General features: G+C 32.8%; 1 protein-coding gene across 1 annotated transcript in view; it reads left to right on the top strand.

Moving 5' to 3' along the window:
* The window catches only part of LOC144834645 (NLR family CARD domain-containing protein 4-like), a 51,567-nt gene that overhangs the window by 12,246 nt on the left and 22,868 nt on the right, over nt 1-16,453 (top strand). The gene's annotated exons all lie outside the window — the stretch shown is intronic.

Raw genomic sequence — 16,453 nt, 5'->3', positions numbered from 1 at the left:
GGTTACAGGGAACCAAGAGCAATCTACAGAAGATGGAATTTTCAGTCTCCTGTTCTCAAATAAAGATGTTGAAAATATCGTCGGTGCAACTCCACTAAAAGATTATATACATGTTCACTACCTGAAGTACATAGCCCATATCTGTCGAGAACCAAATAACACATTAACAAAACGAATGCTCTTTGCACAAGCCTGAAAACCATACTGTACTATCGTGACCCATGGATCAAATTAAGCAATCTCCTTCAGTGTGATCCTAGTCAAGCTAAGAAGCTAACCCAGTCAAGGAAGCCCTTCAACAGTCGGACCCAGCATATATTTGGATGCTAGAGAAGACTGTCTCTTGGATGCGACTGGCATCAGTGGGAGGAACAAAACTGTACTGTACTGCAGTACCCACGTACGCGTATATATGAGTTCTGAAATGAATGAATTGTTGGGTTTCTCGACGTTTCAATCATTAATTTACTTTGATCATCCTGTTTGTGAGAATCAGAAAACAAACTCCTCACTCTTAAGCAGGACGTCGGATCATAATTATCTATGAACATCAAAGCATAATTGATCGAAACGTTGAGAAACTCACGTCATTTTCAGAACCAAATAGGTTACCGTACGTTTTATTTAAAAATTCTATTATGTATATTGATCTTGACATTTAAATCGAGGATTCTGTGTGTTTTTCTAAAAATAGTTTAGTGTAATTTTGAGTGAATAAGTATAGACTTCAGTAATCCTATTGTGCTTCTACAGAAAGACCTGCACTAAACTGTGAAACAGCTTTTGTGACGTCACGGCCAAAGTCAATAGCGACATGTGATCGTGATATTAAAGTTAAAACCTAAAAAGGGTGCAGTTGCTTCCAAATGAATATTGGAATAATTGATAGTTCTTTTGCAATTTATATTTGTATAAGTGTTTTTGGATACAATCATCAATCTACCTACCATAAAAATTATTATCTGCAATCACGAATTGCAATTTTTTATTACTATGTCGGATGCATTTGTTTGTTTGTTTGTTTGTTTTATTCGGTACAATCAACATACCAAGGATTACCCATAGATCTAAGCTTTCCAATGGGATGGGGTCCTTAACAAAAACATAGACATCAGTCTAGCTATGCACATTACTAACATAAAGCTACACGTTTATACTCATTAGGTGTTTTTATACCTTTTATGTTTGATGGAAGATTATTCCAATATAGTATGATAATAAAATGTTTTCGAAGCTAACACTTTGATATTAGGAATTACAAAATGTTCATTTAATTTCCTCGTATGTTGTTTAGAAATATTTGTAAAAATTGTCTGCTAACAAAGTCGAATCTACATCATGGTATATCTTATAGGCGTGGACCTATAATAGTGTAATCTACATCATGGTATATCTTATAGGCGTGGACCTATAATAGTGGAATCTACATCATGGTATATCTTATAGGCGTGGACCTATAATAGTGGAATCTACATCATGGTATATCTTATAGGCGTGGACCTATAATAATACCTGAAGTCTATTTTAGAAATCTAACTCTGTTGTTTATGTTCAGATAACCAACAGCTTTTAGTTGTTCCTGCAATGTGTGCCCTAGGGGCAATGTGTGCCCTAGGACCAATGTGTGCCCTAGGGTCAATGTGTGCCCTAGGGGCAATGTGTGCCCTAGGGGAAATGTGTGCCCTAGGGTCAATGTGTGCCCTTGGGCCAATGTGTGCCCTAGAGCCAATGTGTGCCCTTGGGAAATGTGTGCCCTAGAGCCAATGTGTGCCCTAGGGCCAATGTGTGTCCTAAGGGCAATGTGTGCCCTAGGGGCAATGTATGCCCTAGGGGCAATGTGAGCCCTAGGGCCAATGTTGAGAATAAACTGTACAATTTTGTTTTGGGTTACCTGGAGTTTATTTGGAAGGAATGAAGTTATACCAGAATACCAGTCTGTTGCAGCATAGTCGAAAATACACTGAATTAATGCAGAGCATAAAAGTTTCCTACTTTGCTTGTCCAAACAGCTAGCCTGTCTGTACAGAAATTTCAATCTGGTTGAATTTGCTTTAGTTTCATAATACATATTCTTCATTTGAAATGCAGTTATCAATTAGTAAATCAAGGTGCTTATAGAATCATGACTAAGGATATTTGATCATTAAAAGTGATTTTGAAATTCTCAATATTTTTAACTTTTCTTTCAAACAAAATGCACTCCGTTTTTTGTGGGTGCATGGACAAAACTTATTTTGAACTAACCACTTGTAACATAATTCCATACCATGACCTAGTTTATGTGAAATGTATAATGGATCACGATGAGCCACCAATCGGCAATAGTTTGCTATCATTATCAATACGACATATCGATAATATAACAAATATAAAGGAGCAGGCCTAAAATACTGCCCTGTGAAACTCCATGAGTACATTGTAATGTTGGGAAAAAGTGTTAATCAATATCAATCAATACAAACAATTTGTCCTCTATTTGATAAATAAGATCTAAACCAATCGATCGACCCAATCCCCATTGCCTCTAATTTCTTACAAAAGATAGAGTGGTCAACGGTATCAAACTCCTTCTGCAGGTCAAGCATGACCATGCCTACAAAATTACCTTTTGAAATTTGACTTCTAAGACAATCATTTAGGTGAATAAGGACTGAGTCGGTAGAGAAGCCTCTTCTAAAACCACTTTGAAAAGTATACAATAAATTATTGTCACACAAGTATACTTTTCACGTTGTTTATAAACTACTTTTCCAAAATTTTAGATACGGTACTTAAAATACTAATTGGTCTGTAATTCCTTACATTATCTTTGGGAACTTTCTTATGGATAGGCAACATCTTAGCTAATTTCATATCACCAGGAACAGAATTCTTAATTATAGATTTGTTAATAATAATTAACGTTAAAGGCTTTTTAAGAATCTGGCTGCGTTTATATCAAAATGTTTTCTTCGGTAACTTCAGGTAAAACTAATTTGTTCGGAAACACATTTCTAGAGGTGTAAAATGATTAAATACATTTAGAGTCAGTATATGAAGTATTGCACAAAGTGAGTTCAGATACCAGATCAGAAGCAATATTACAAAAATAGTTATTAAAATGATTAGATATAATACAAGTATTAAAACATTTATTGCCGTCTATATTTTATACACAAATGTGAATTCTCATCTCTTTTAGTATTTAAACCAATTCCCTTTTGGTGTTTCCATAACATTCATTTTGCAGTTTTTAAATAATATTTAAAAAGATTTTAGCTGGTAATTTTCTAAAAATACTTTCTATGGAATTTTGAATTGGATATTTATAGACGTCGTACGACGCTGCCGATATAATCGTGTACATTGTGTTTCAACAGAAAGATAGTTGGACCGTGGAAAAGTTTTTGTGACGTCACGGCCAAAGTCAGTATAGCATACATATACGTGTGGATTATGAATAATAATTATACAGCAGTTGACGTCAAAGGGAGTGGCGCAGTTGGTGGTACAAATCGTCACATTTAACTGTATCGGTATTTGATAGTCCAGATACGAGATCCAGTTACAGTCCAGTCTTAGGCCAATTGTAAGTTTACAATATTTCATTAATATAGTTCGGAACAATAATTTGAGAATATAAGGCATAGTTCTGATGGTTATGCTTCCATGGTTATTTGAAGTAGAGTGTGGATTGTAGTAAATGTCTTGTTAATATCACTGAACGTACTATTCTGTGTACCACACATAGTCGTCAACAAACAGCGAGTTTCTCTGAGTAACAGAAGAATGCCATCACAACAAACAAAATATATCATATTATAAGATAATTAAAATACTTATGTATGTTTTTTATATTTAAGTACGGTCCTATACAAGGCTAACATTCAATCTCATTTTTCGGGTGATTGCCGAACCTGATCATAATCCTCGGGTGATTGCCGAACCTGATCATAATCCTCGGGTGATTGTCGAACCTGATCATAATCCTCGGCTGATTGCTGAACCTGATCATAATCCGCGGCTGATTACCGAACCTGATCATAATCATAAATCACTAAATTGACTATAAACAAACTGCACACGACCGTTTCATACCAAGTTCAATACTTGGTATGAAACGATCGTCACTTCATAAGTTTGACATATTTCACCAACCCTATTGATCTGATCCAACAGACTCATACAGAGGTAAATATGTTTTAAGATAAAACCTAAATTTATCCAAATTATACCCTTAAAGGTCTTCTTGTTAAAAGGAAACATTACTACTAACTTAGCAGGTATCATTCAGGAAAGTCATTGTTAATTGAAAATTTTTTTCTAGACAAATCGTGCAAATAAAATACGCTAAAAATGCTTTTAGTCGAAAGAAAAGATACGGGACGCTGTTTGATGACATTGATAAATAATTGTGCAAACACATATGGTTTAGATTTGTTTCAACTCCTTTATAATGTGGCGCGTAGATTTGTAAAAACTAGGGCTACAAAAAAGAATTGGGCAAATGGTGACATCCATAATGGCTTCTGATTTTGAATGAACGAGCCATAATAACCTTATAATACTGTATGTTTCGATGGAATGGTTAAACTTTTTTTTTAATTCTCTTTTTCAACTAAAGTACGTGGAAAAAAATACTATTCTATAAAAAAAATGTCTACAAACGAAAATACGAATTAATATAAAATATGTATGACCGTGTTCACATTTTTTCGCCGCACTTTATGGAATGAAAGGAAAGAAATTGTGATTCCTGATGTGTGCATTTAATTGTGTTTGTTTTGGAGATACCTTGATATAATTAATGCCTATAATACTGTACATAAGCGAGCATAGCGTAATAGTTGTAATCAATCAAAACCACCTATTTTTTTTTTATTGTGTTTTCACTCTTGAATATCATTTTGATTCCTACTTCTTATAATATTATGTTTTATGTATTTTATATTTGATTTTTTTTTGTGCCACTAATTTTAAAAGGTGATATCCAATGAATTAAACAATTTTATATAACACCTACATACATTTATGTCATTTGATTGGATGATTGTATCACATGGCGTGAAATAGTACGTACTATTTAACGATCGTGAAAAAGTACTTTTTTTTTCGCGTATATCCAATACAGCACCGTCTGTTCTGTGACGCGCACCACGCGATCGCTCCTTCACAACGAGATCAGAACAATGACAGTGGCAATGACAAGAATTTATTTCGATGTTCTATAACAAATACGGTAATGATTGTTTTTATATTCGTTCTATTTCATATTTAAAACTCAAGACGATGCTGCTAGGTATATGGTAAATAACGTACGCCTATGAAAAAAAAAATGTACTGGTATAATGAACTGTGTGAAATCAATGACTTTTGACATTTTTGGCCCAACTGAATAAAACATAAAATGAGAGCATTATTTCTATAATACAATCAAATAATGGTCTATTATGCTGAAAATGTGTACAATTCAAAAAGTATTTTTAAAAACGGTAGAAAAAAAACATTTCTATCGAAGTTGCTAAAATCAGTAAGAAAGTAAAATTCGACAAAATTAAATTTATTATTATTCTTTACAGATTCAAAATGGATGAAAATGTTGTAGAATTCCAAACATTTCTGAGTGAACTCAGTGAATACTATGCTGGTGTAAAGATGCGATGGATGAGAATGCTTCTATTTGGTATTATACCCATTGGAACTCTTGATGAAAAATCAGCCCTAGTTTTATTTAATCAACTTACTGACCGTGGATGTATTTCCAAAACTGATGTTAAGCTGTTGTCAGACATTGCTGAAGTAACCACGATGGCCTCAGCAACAAAACGCATAGACAAATATAAAAACACTATCCAAAGTAGCGATACAGCAGGTGTAGGATTAACAGCATATCGCAGAGCAATGTTTAATGTGCTAACTAACACTGACGAAGACGATTTGATGACGGTTATTGGTTTCTACAAACTGAGTGCCTACAACTATAACAACATATGGGATGTTGTATATCACATTGAGAAAGCTGGACGCTTGAATTCACAAGACGACCGTGACACTTTTGCAAAGCTTATAAACCAACATGCACAAAGTTTTCTAAAAGGTAGATCGTCACATTATTATGCATAATACACTTACTTGAGATCATTTGATTTCAATAGAACCTAATTAATTACGTAATTTTTGTATTTAACTATATAACAAAGTTTATTATTTATAATATTATTATAAAACGGGTTTTTAGATATTTGATTTACATATACAGTACACAATATTAAGAGGTTAAATCAGAAACAGGTTAGTTTACTAAAAGTGTACCGTATAATTTTGCTCCCAATCGGTAGATTTTTAGGTAAAATAATTGTATGAACAAGGAAAGCGAAAAGGAGTTAAATCAGAAACAGGTTAGTTACTAATAAGTATAATTTTGCTCTCAATCGGTAGTTTTTTAAGTAGAATAAATATTTCTAATTTTTTTTGTTCTTATTATTATTATTATTCTATTATTAAAACAGGGCAAGTGGCAACCAGTAGTAATGAAAAACAAGGAATTCGAAAAGAGGGTACATCAGAAACAGGTTTGTTGCTTTCAGAATAATATTTAAACAAAATCCTTTTTGATGTTTATTTCCAATCCTGACCACATGTAGAACGATATAATAATTTAGAAAGGTTCATTGTTTTGAAAACGAAATGTTAACATCATAATAAGTAAGACTCATATTACACATATTATTATTCTTTGAGATCCAATAAGCTTAATTCTAATCCGTATTGCAAAGTTTGTTTACTAAATACAAATAAAATTAGGTCTACTAAAAAGTTAGATTTTCAGAGTAAATTATTATGTTTTATTAGTATTTTAATACACTAACACTCCGCACGGTGTACGGCTCTGAAAATTGTTATTTTTCTGTTTGCTGCCCTCTGTTGAGCATATTTAAACAACCCCTGATGGATTAAAAATTGTGTTTGCCGCCCTCTACAATTCCGCCTATACTACAATCAATGGAAAAACGAAGTTTTTGTAACAATAAAACATTCTTATGCATTAACAACACTCATGATATTATCAAGAAAATCTTGCTTTGTTACTTTTTTCAAAAGATTGGGCTTGATAAAATCAGATTCAAGTGAGTTACTTCAGTTATTATGCATTAACATAATAATATGGTATTTAAATGCAATAATTGTACACACAAGATTTCCTATTTAGAAAGTACACTAAATTAATTGTTTGATGGGTTTAGAGATAGATATATAATTTATTTTTAAATAAAGTTTATTAAATAAAATCACATCTCAATTTTGCTCATTTAATCATAATTATTTGAAAATAAAATGTCTAAAACAATTCATGAGATTTTGTAATCAAATTCAATAATAGTAATTGACTATTTTCATGCTGATGTACTGTAGAATTACAATCGTATTAACTCAAACACCGTTAAAAGTTTCGTTCTGATTAATTATATATTTTGTTTGCCGCCATCTATAATCCCTTTAATTTTCATGGATACACGTCACACTCACAGGTACTGTAGTATTAATTATATGCACAATTGTACATGCCATTTTTGGCATACAATTGTGGATGATCATAAATAAATGTGATTATGACGCAGATTGTGAGTTTAGTTTCAGTCATAAACGTCCATGCAACAAATAGCCTACCTAATAATAACATTTATTAAAACAGGGCAAGTGGCAACCAGTAGTAATGAAAAACAAGGAATGCCAAAAGATGTTAAATCAGAAACAGGTGAGTTACTAATAATGTACCGTATAATTTTGCTCTCAATCGGAATTTTTTAGGTAGTATTATTATTTCATTTTTTTTCTTATTATTATTCTATTATTAAAACAGAGCAAGTGGCAGCCAGTTATATTAGGCCTAATAAAGAACAAGGAATGCGAAAAGAGGTTAAACCAGAAACAGGTGAGTTACTAATAATGTACCGTATAATTTTTCTCTCAATATTTTTGGTAGTACAGGTATAATTATTTCATTTTTTTTATGTGATTATTAAAACAGGGCAAGTGGCGACCAGTAGTAGGCATAATGAACAAGGAATTCGAAAAGAGGTTAAATCAGAAACAGGTTAGAATTGCTTTCAGAATAATATTTAAACAAAATCATTTTGAACAACGATAAACAATTATAGGAAGCTTCTCATTTTAAAAATGAAATGTTGTTAACATCATAATAAGTAAGACTCATATTACACACATTATACCTTTACACAGAAATACCTAGCTTTAAATTAAAAATTGAATGAATAATCAAATCACGTCTTACTTTAATTTTGCTCATTTAATCATAATTAATTTGAAATAAAAGACTTTAAATGCACAATTGTATATATACCATTTTGCATGACATTGTGGATAATCATAAATAAATGTAAATAAATCATAAACATCTTACGTAACAAATAGCCTTTAAACTTAATAAAATACATGCATATAGTATTTAAAAAAACCAACATGTCATACCCTGGGTCGTGTATCATTTAACTCTGTTCACGAAATAACAAAGAATAAAATGCGCAAAATCAATTAAATTTAATATTGCAAACCAGTTAATTTTAATTTAGGATAAATGGCAAGGTTTTAAATTAAATTAATTCGTACACGCGTGCAATATTTCTGAATAAAGCAAATTTATTTAAAATTTTAACTTAACTTCCCTATTAAATGAAATGTCAAAACTATCACTTTGAGATGCCTGACAAATCTTTAATTTGGTATACTACTGTACAACACATTTTTTATTTCACCTACCTATATGCGTGTTACAACGCTAATGTCGTCGGAAAAATCAGCTTTAAAAACCTCCAGTTAGCTACTAATATTGAAACATCAACATCTTATGTAGTAAATAAAAAAAACACAAACAAAACACCATCTACTGTAGTTATTAGAGTAACAAAATTGTCTCATAGCTAATGTAGTTGCTATGGACAGCTGGAGGTTTAAGCGGTGGATTGCTCTACATTTATCGGTTGTTACGATTTGCTGGCGACCACCAGTCGTTTAACACAGTTTTCTTTCTGATTGATAATAAATTGTGTTTGTCGCCCTCTATATTATTTACTTGGTTTACTATTTCGGCGCGGCACCAGCACTACTTATTGTATTACTAGAAATTGCAAGGCCCTTATTAAATAAAATAAATTTATTTTACTAAATATTGTTTTTGCCATTTTTCTTCGCATCTAGACAAGATTGAAGAATATCTGCTTCAAAGACAAAAGAAATTGTGCGGACAGGCCAGTAGATTTACACCAGCAACAATGCGTGATAGATACAATGTTGACATTTCACAGATGTTCACTGATTTGGAACTACGCAAAGAAGCTAAAAAGAATAAAGGAAGCAAACCAACAACATTGACAGAAGTGGTAGATGTTATCAGTTCCACACCTGGATGTAGAGCTCTTATTGATGGGGAGGGTGGGATAGGTAAAACTACCTTATTAAGGCATTTATCATACAACTGGGCTACGGCTACTCAATCGATTAAAACATTTAAAGGTAAAATTGTATTTCTTTTAAGTGTACGGGATTTAGACAAAGATGATAAAATTTCCGATCTCATTGTAAAGCAACTGGATATGGAAGATTTTAATTTAAAAACAGATCTCCCAGATGATCCACGGTTAATTAAGAAATTCATAAACAAACATGACGATAAAGTTGTACTGCTACTAGATGGGTTAGACGAATTGAGATTTAATAATCCAAACGTAATTAGTCTGTTCAACAAGAACAACCTAGAAGAAAGTACCGTGATACTTACTTCACGATCAGAAAACATAGACGAATTCGTAAAAGAGAGTGACGTACATGTAAGGGCTAAGGGATTTAATGACGAGAGCATAGGAAAGTACATTGACAAACATTTTGAGTATTTTGAAAAACCACAATTTGGAAAATCCCTTCGAAACGAATTGGATATTGACACTTATTGGGCTGGGAGAAAACATCCTGAAGCGTATGAAATGTGCAAAAATCCAATGCTGCTTTTTTCAATCTGTTTGCTATGGCAAGACAGTCAAAGCCTTCCTACAAATAAAGCTGAACTCTTTAAAGAAATATTTCGTAATATTTTAAATCAGTTCAACAAACAAAAACAATTCGCAAAGCTTTCTAAATTTGAAGACACACCAGCAAAATACGTAAATGCTATGATATTGCTAGGAAAATGTATGTATGATAGCTTGAAAGTAAATCAACTTTCAATAAACATGAAAGATTTGAATGCTAAACATACGACTAAAGATTTGGTTGATATTTCCGTGAAACTTGGATTTGTTTACGAAGACGCACCGAATTTAAAATCGAATTTTGATAACATTTATATGCCTCCTCACAAATTGATAGTAGAGTCATTGGTGGGATTTTACTTGTGCAAAGTGTGTGAAAGTGAAGGTATGGAGAATGAGTGCTCAGATGTACGAACATTACTTACACCATTGGATGATGATGAGTGGGAGGTGATACGAGAGAGTAAGCATTTATACAGAGCGAGAGAGTTTGCAATTGGTTTCCTTGGTGATAAAGCTGGCGGTTTCCTCAAGCACTGGGTTACAAATAGTTTGTCAACATATCGCGATCTGTTGAGAAATTTAAGCTTTGTTAAAAAAGAACATAAAGATGATGTGGTAAATGAATTAATTAATCACATGACAAGCAAAGATTTAGAAATAAATAATCATTTGGATGATATATCTACCTCCATAAGAATGTTTATTGATTACATTAGTCCAGGTGTACAATGTGACGGGCATTTCATACGTCTAATTATGCAATTGTATTGTATGCAATATGATGATGTTAGTGTCGATGCCTTTTGTAGTAAGATGGCATTGGAGCGAAAGGGAAGAGTTATTGCACACATTTTAGGCATTGACGATAAATGTGACGATGTTGGGATTGAGAATCTATCACGTGATGTAGTTAATGACTTTGTATCAGAATGTTCTCTCAAACAAGTTCAATTAGCATTACGTGAACTCTATATCTATGATATTAAACTTCACAACATTGATGTTAATACATTTTCTTCATTTCTCATTATGTGTCCTAAGCTGGGGAGGCTTCACATGGAGGATTGCAATCTATCAGCTGATGTCATTCGTCACGTGTCTGAAAAGTGTTCAATAAGAAATATTACATTTCATCATCATCCTAGTTTTCACTGATAACGTATGTTACTTCTACTATATAACAGACACATTTTTAAATCTCGCAACAAGCAGGTGTCAATTTTTGATATCGCAAATAATTGCATTTCTAACATTAAATTTGTATTCAATATAAAAACGACCTTTTATATATAAATCGTATAGTAGATTAAATCAATATGATAATCTAAAACATAAAATGTTTTTAAACATTTTATTTTGACATACTTACCTTCATCGACGGAGCGCGCGCGCGTACTTCCGCACGCGGCACACTAGCAACGGAAGTAATAATTATTAACAGCTGTAGCATGCAGATAAACAAGAATGTTTGTTTCTTATTCATTATAATCTTTATAAGCTGTGCTGCCATTGTAATGTTACTTGTTTAATAAATAACACAGGTAGTAGTCGTGACTTGATTAGTGTTTCATTTATTACATCTCAACCATCTTGGTTCTCCTACATCAAGTGATGCCATGAGGCATTGCTCACTCAACTGTGCACTAACTATAGAGGGCTCACTCTATACTTACAATATCATAGCCTTAACTATATGCTATCATTACATCTCCCTTTTTTTTTAAAATTAAAAAGTTAATTACTGTTCATCTAAATCTACTAACTAACAACACTCTAACAATATCTTTTCCTTTGTTCACAAAACAAAACTATTACATCTTTCTTCTCTTACATATAAATCCTAACAATCTTTATTTACAAAACCTCAACAGGCAAAAGCTCTTTCCTAACATACATACAGTACATTACATATAATGCTGTTTATGCTGTGCTCAGAGGTAGACTATTCTGGCACACAATTTAGGGGTTATTCTGCCCTTAGTTCACAAATCTAGTTTTATCAATTGTTTTCTGTTGCGTTTAGGGTAGCGACGTGTTTCTTGTGTGGTGTTTGGTTCTATTATATGTGATGTCTGTGCATCCTGCGAACTTGTTACTTTAATGATATCTCTGCGATTGCGTCTATAATATTTTCCATCGCTTTCAACTGTGTATGATCGTGGACTTTCTTGTTTCTCAACGATTGTTGCTGGTTTCCACTGACAATCTTTTCGCACATAAATTCTATCTCCAACTTTAAGTGTCTTTAGCGGTTTTGTTCCTCTGTCGTAATAGTTCTTTTGTTTTGCTTTGTTTTGTTTTAATTGTCTCATGTTGTTTGTTACTTTTGGTTTCAGCAGTTTCGTAGACGTTGGTAAATGTGTTTTTGTTCTACGGCCCATTAGCATTTGTACTGGTGATGGTAATCCATCTCTAGGTGTATTGCGGTAACTTAATAGGGCTAAATATGGATCTTGTTTATCTTCTTTCGCTTTTTTGAGTATCATTTTTGCGGTTTGAACTGCTTTTTCGGCTCTTCCATTTGCTTGCGGATAAAATGGGGATGCTGTTGTATGTTTAAAATCATACGCTTTGCCAAAATTTTGAAATTCCATTGACGCAAATTGTGGTCCATTATCAGAAATTACTTCTTCTGGTATCCCATGTCTAGCAAATTGTTGCTTGCAAAATTTTATAACTGAGCTAGATTTCGTGCTTTTTAACATGTTTATTTCGAAATACCCTGAATAATAGTCTACGATTATTAGGTATTCCTCAGCTTCTAGTGTGAATAGGTCCATGCCCACTTTCTGCCATGGTCTTGATGGTATTTGATGGGCTACCATTGGTTCTTTTTGGTTTTTCATTCGGTGTTTTAGGCATATTTCACATTTTCCTACTGTGTCTGTCACTTGGGCATTTATTCCTGGCCAGAAGATTAAATCTCGTGCAAGTTTCTTTGTTTTTTCAATACCTTGGTGACTAGCATGCAATTTACTCAACATCAGTTTACGTTGTGTCGCTGGTATGATTAATCTGTTATTTTTGAATAGCATATCTCCTTCTACTAAGATTTCATCTCTATAATCCCAATATGGTTTAACGTCTGGTTCTAGGATAGCTTTGTTCTCTGGCCATCCATTTATTACTACGTCCTTTAATTTACTTAAAGCTGTATCCTTTACTGTTTCATTCTTTATTTCTACTAGTCTTTCTTTTGTCATTTGTAGGTTGTTAATCATGTAAAGCGGAATGCTAAACTGTTCTGTTTCTATATCTGGTAGATGATTTCTACTCAATGCATCTGCTATATACAACTCTTTGCCTCTCTTATAAACTAGTTCCAGCTTGTATTTCTGTAGCTTTAATAACATTTTCTGTAGTCTTGGTGGCGTTAGTGCTAGTGCTTTTTTCATTATCGATTCTAAGGGTTTATGGTCGCTTTCTACGATAAATTCTTTGCCATACAAATATTGATGGAAACGCTCACATCCAAAAACTACAGCTGCTAATTCTTTCTCTATCTGTGCATATCTTGTTTGAGGCTCTGTAAACGCTTTTGATGCAAACGCTATCGGATGTTCATCTTGCAATAATACTGCGCCTATACCTGTGCTTGATGCGTCAACACTTACTGTCACCGGTTTCTCTACATCATAATATTGTAAAACTGGCGCCTCTGTTACTAAGCGCTGCAACTGTCCAAAACTAATATCATGTTCTGCTTGCCATTGCCACATAGTATTTTTCTCTAACAGTTGTCTTAATGGTTTAGTTACATTACTTAAATTTGGTATAAATTTACCAAGATAATTTATCATTCCAAGAAACTGTTGTAACTCTTTCTTATTATTAGGTTTGTGCATTTCTTGTACTGCTTTAACTTTTCTCTCATCTGTTTTTAAACCTTCAGATGTTAATGTGTGACCAATGTATTTTACTTCATCTAATCCAAATTTACATTTTTCTGGGTTTAATTTTAAATTTCTTTCTTTTGCTCGATTGAGAACTTTCTCAAGTCGTTCGTCATGTTGTTTCTTATCTATACCCCATACTAAAATATCATCCATTATGACTTCTGTACCTTCCAAATCTTCAAACATTTGGGTCATTACTCTTTGAAAAATCTCAGGGGCTGACTTAATACCAAAAGGTAATCTAGTGTATCTATACCTTCCATTAGGACTATTAAACGTACACAACCTTGAACTATCCTCATCTAACTGTATTTGCCAATACCCACTACTGGCATCTAAAGTGCTGAACACTTTTGCATTAGGTAGCTTAGTTATTACTTCTTCTATCGTTTTCATTGGGTAATGCTGTCTTTCAAGAGCGTCGTTCAAATTTTTTGGATCTATACATATACGTACACTATCTTTATTTTTTTTTTTAACTACTACCATACTGCTCACCCATTGGGTAGGGTCATTTTGTTTCACTATTACCCCTTTACTTTCCATATTATTCAACTCCTTTAATACTTTCTTTCTTATTGGAATAGGTACTGATCTTGGCGGATGAATTACCGGTTTTGCATCTTCTTTTACATGCAACTTTTGTACACCCCCAATACAACCTAAACCTTTAAATACATCGTATTTAGATTTCAAATCATTGTAGTCACTATTAGTTTCTATTCTTTCTACTCTCTTCACCAAGTTTAGTCTTTCACAAGCCTGCAGTCCCAATACAGGATGAACTGCTTTATTCATGACTTGGAACTCTAATTCATAGTATTTATGTTTGTTTTCACAGAGTAGTGTTACTTTACCAACTGGTCTTATCTTTTCACCAGAATATGTTATAAGCCTTGCATTTGTTTTATTTACTGGAATCTTTAATTCTTGTACTATACTTTCTGTTATCACATTACACTGAGCTCCAGTATCAATTTTCAACTTTACTACCTTATGTTTGCTATCACGGTTATAGATCTTTAAATTTACAGACCATTCTTTGGTGTTATCTTTATTCTCTAATGTATCCATTAGGAACTCTTCATCACTATTTGTACTATCACTATCTATTTCTTCTATTACTTCTATTTTATTTTTCTTAAACCTATATGGCTTTCTTTTATCTTTACTCCTACATTTTATAGCAAAATGATTATTTCTTCCACATGCTTTACATTGTTTGCCATATGCTGGACAATTCTTATACTCATGAGTTTTACCACATTGCCTACAATTGTATGAACTACTGGCTGCACTACTAGTACTACTAGCTTTTTTGTACTTATATTCTGTTTTAAGCTTATTTATTTCACTCTCTTCTATCACTTCACTGTTGCCCGTTTTTGATGCATCTTTCATTACACATCTTTGTTTGCGGCTAATCTCTGCAGCTTGGCATATTTCTACTGCTTTCTGTAGCGTTAAATCATTTTCACGAAGTAACCTCTCTCTTACAGTATCACTTCGAATTCCTACTACTATTCTGTCCTTTATTAAGCTATCATGTAAATTATCAAATTCACACGTTCTTGCTTTACTTCTTAAATCAGTTATGAATTGATCAAACCCTTCACCTTCCTTTTGTATTCTTGTATTGAACTTATGCCTTTCATACGTTATGTTCCTTTGGGGCTCAAAATGTGCTTTAAATTTCTGAAGAATTACCTCTACATCTTCAGCATCTTCGTCAGCTGTAAATACAAATGTGTTGAATATGTCTAGCGCCTCCTCGCCTATTACATGCAATAGTGTACTACACTTTACCTTTGCTGGCTTCCTATCTAGGCCACTAGCTGTAATGTACAACCCAAAACGTTGACTCCATTTTCTCCATTCTTCTGCCATATTATTACTGACACTTACTTTCAAAGATTCTGGAGGTTTTAATCCATTCATTCTGACACCATGTAATGTTACTTGTTTAATAAATAACACAGGTAGTAGTCGTGACTTGATTAGTGTTTCATTTATTACATCTCAACCATCTTGGTTCTCCTACATCAAGTGATGCCATGAGGCATTGCTCACTCAACTGTGCACTAACTATAGAGGGCTCACTCTATACTTACAATATCATAGCCTTAACTATATGCTATCATTACAGCCATGTTTAATGAAAATGATTCTTTTATAATAATGCAATGTTTTTTACTTGATATATTGTATAGAATTGGTTGTGCGTGTTTTAAAGTAATTATGTGATAATATTATGTGATAAAATAATATTAAATCATAAATGTAATTTCACTTTTTATAATTAGGTTGGATGGTTTTAACCATCCAATACTAAAAGTAAAGTGGTACAACTTGAAACTACAAAACATAACATGAACATAATGATGAAACGTAATTAGTTATCAAAAGCAGTTTTATTAAATGAAAACGTAATTAGAAATTAAATTAACAAATAAACACATTATGAGATGTCTTTGGCACAGTAACAACAACAGAACAAAGTTGTAGTAGAATTTGTAAAACTAAAAATGACAA

This window comes from Antedon bifida, chromosome 2 (genome assembly GCF_963402885.1).
Source record: "Antedon bifida chromosome 2, ecAntBifi1.1, whole genome shotgun sequence".
Taxonomy (NCBI): Eukaryota; Metazoa; Echinodermata; class Crinoidea; order Comatulida; family Antedonidae; genus Antedon; species Antedon bifida.
This window is presented reverse-complemented; position numbering and strand designations above follow the sequence as displayed.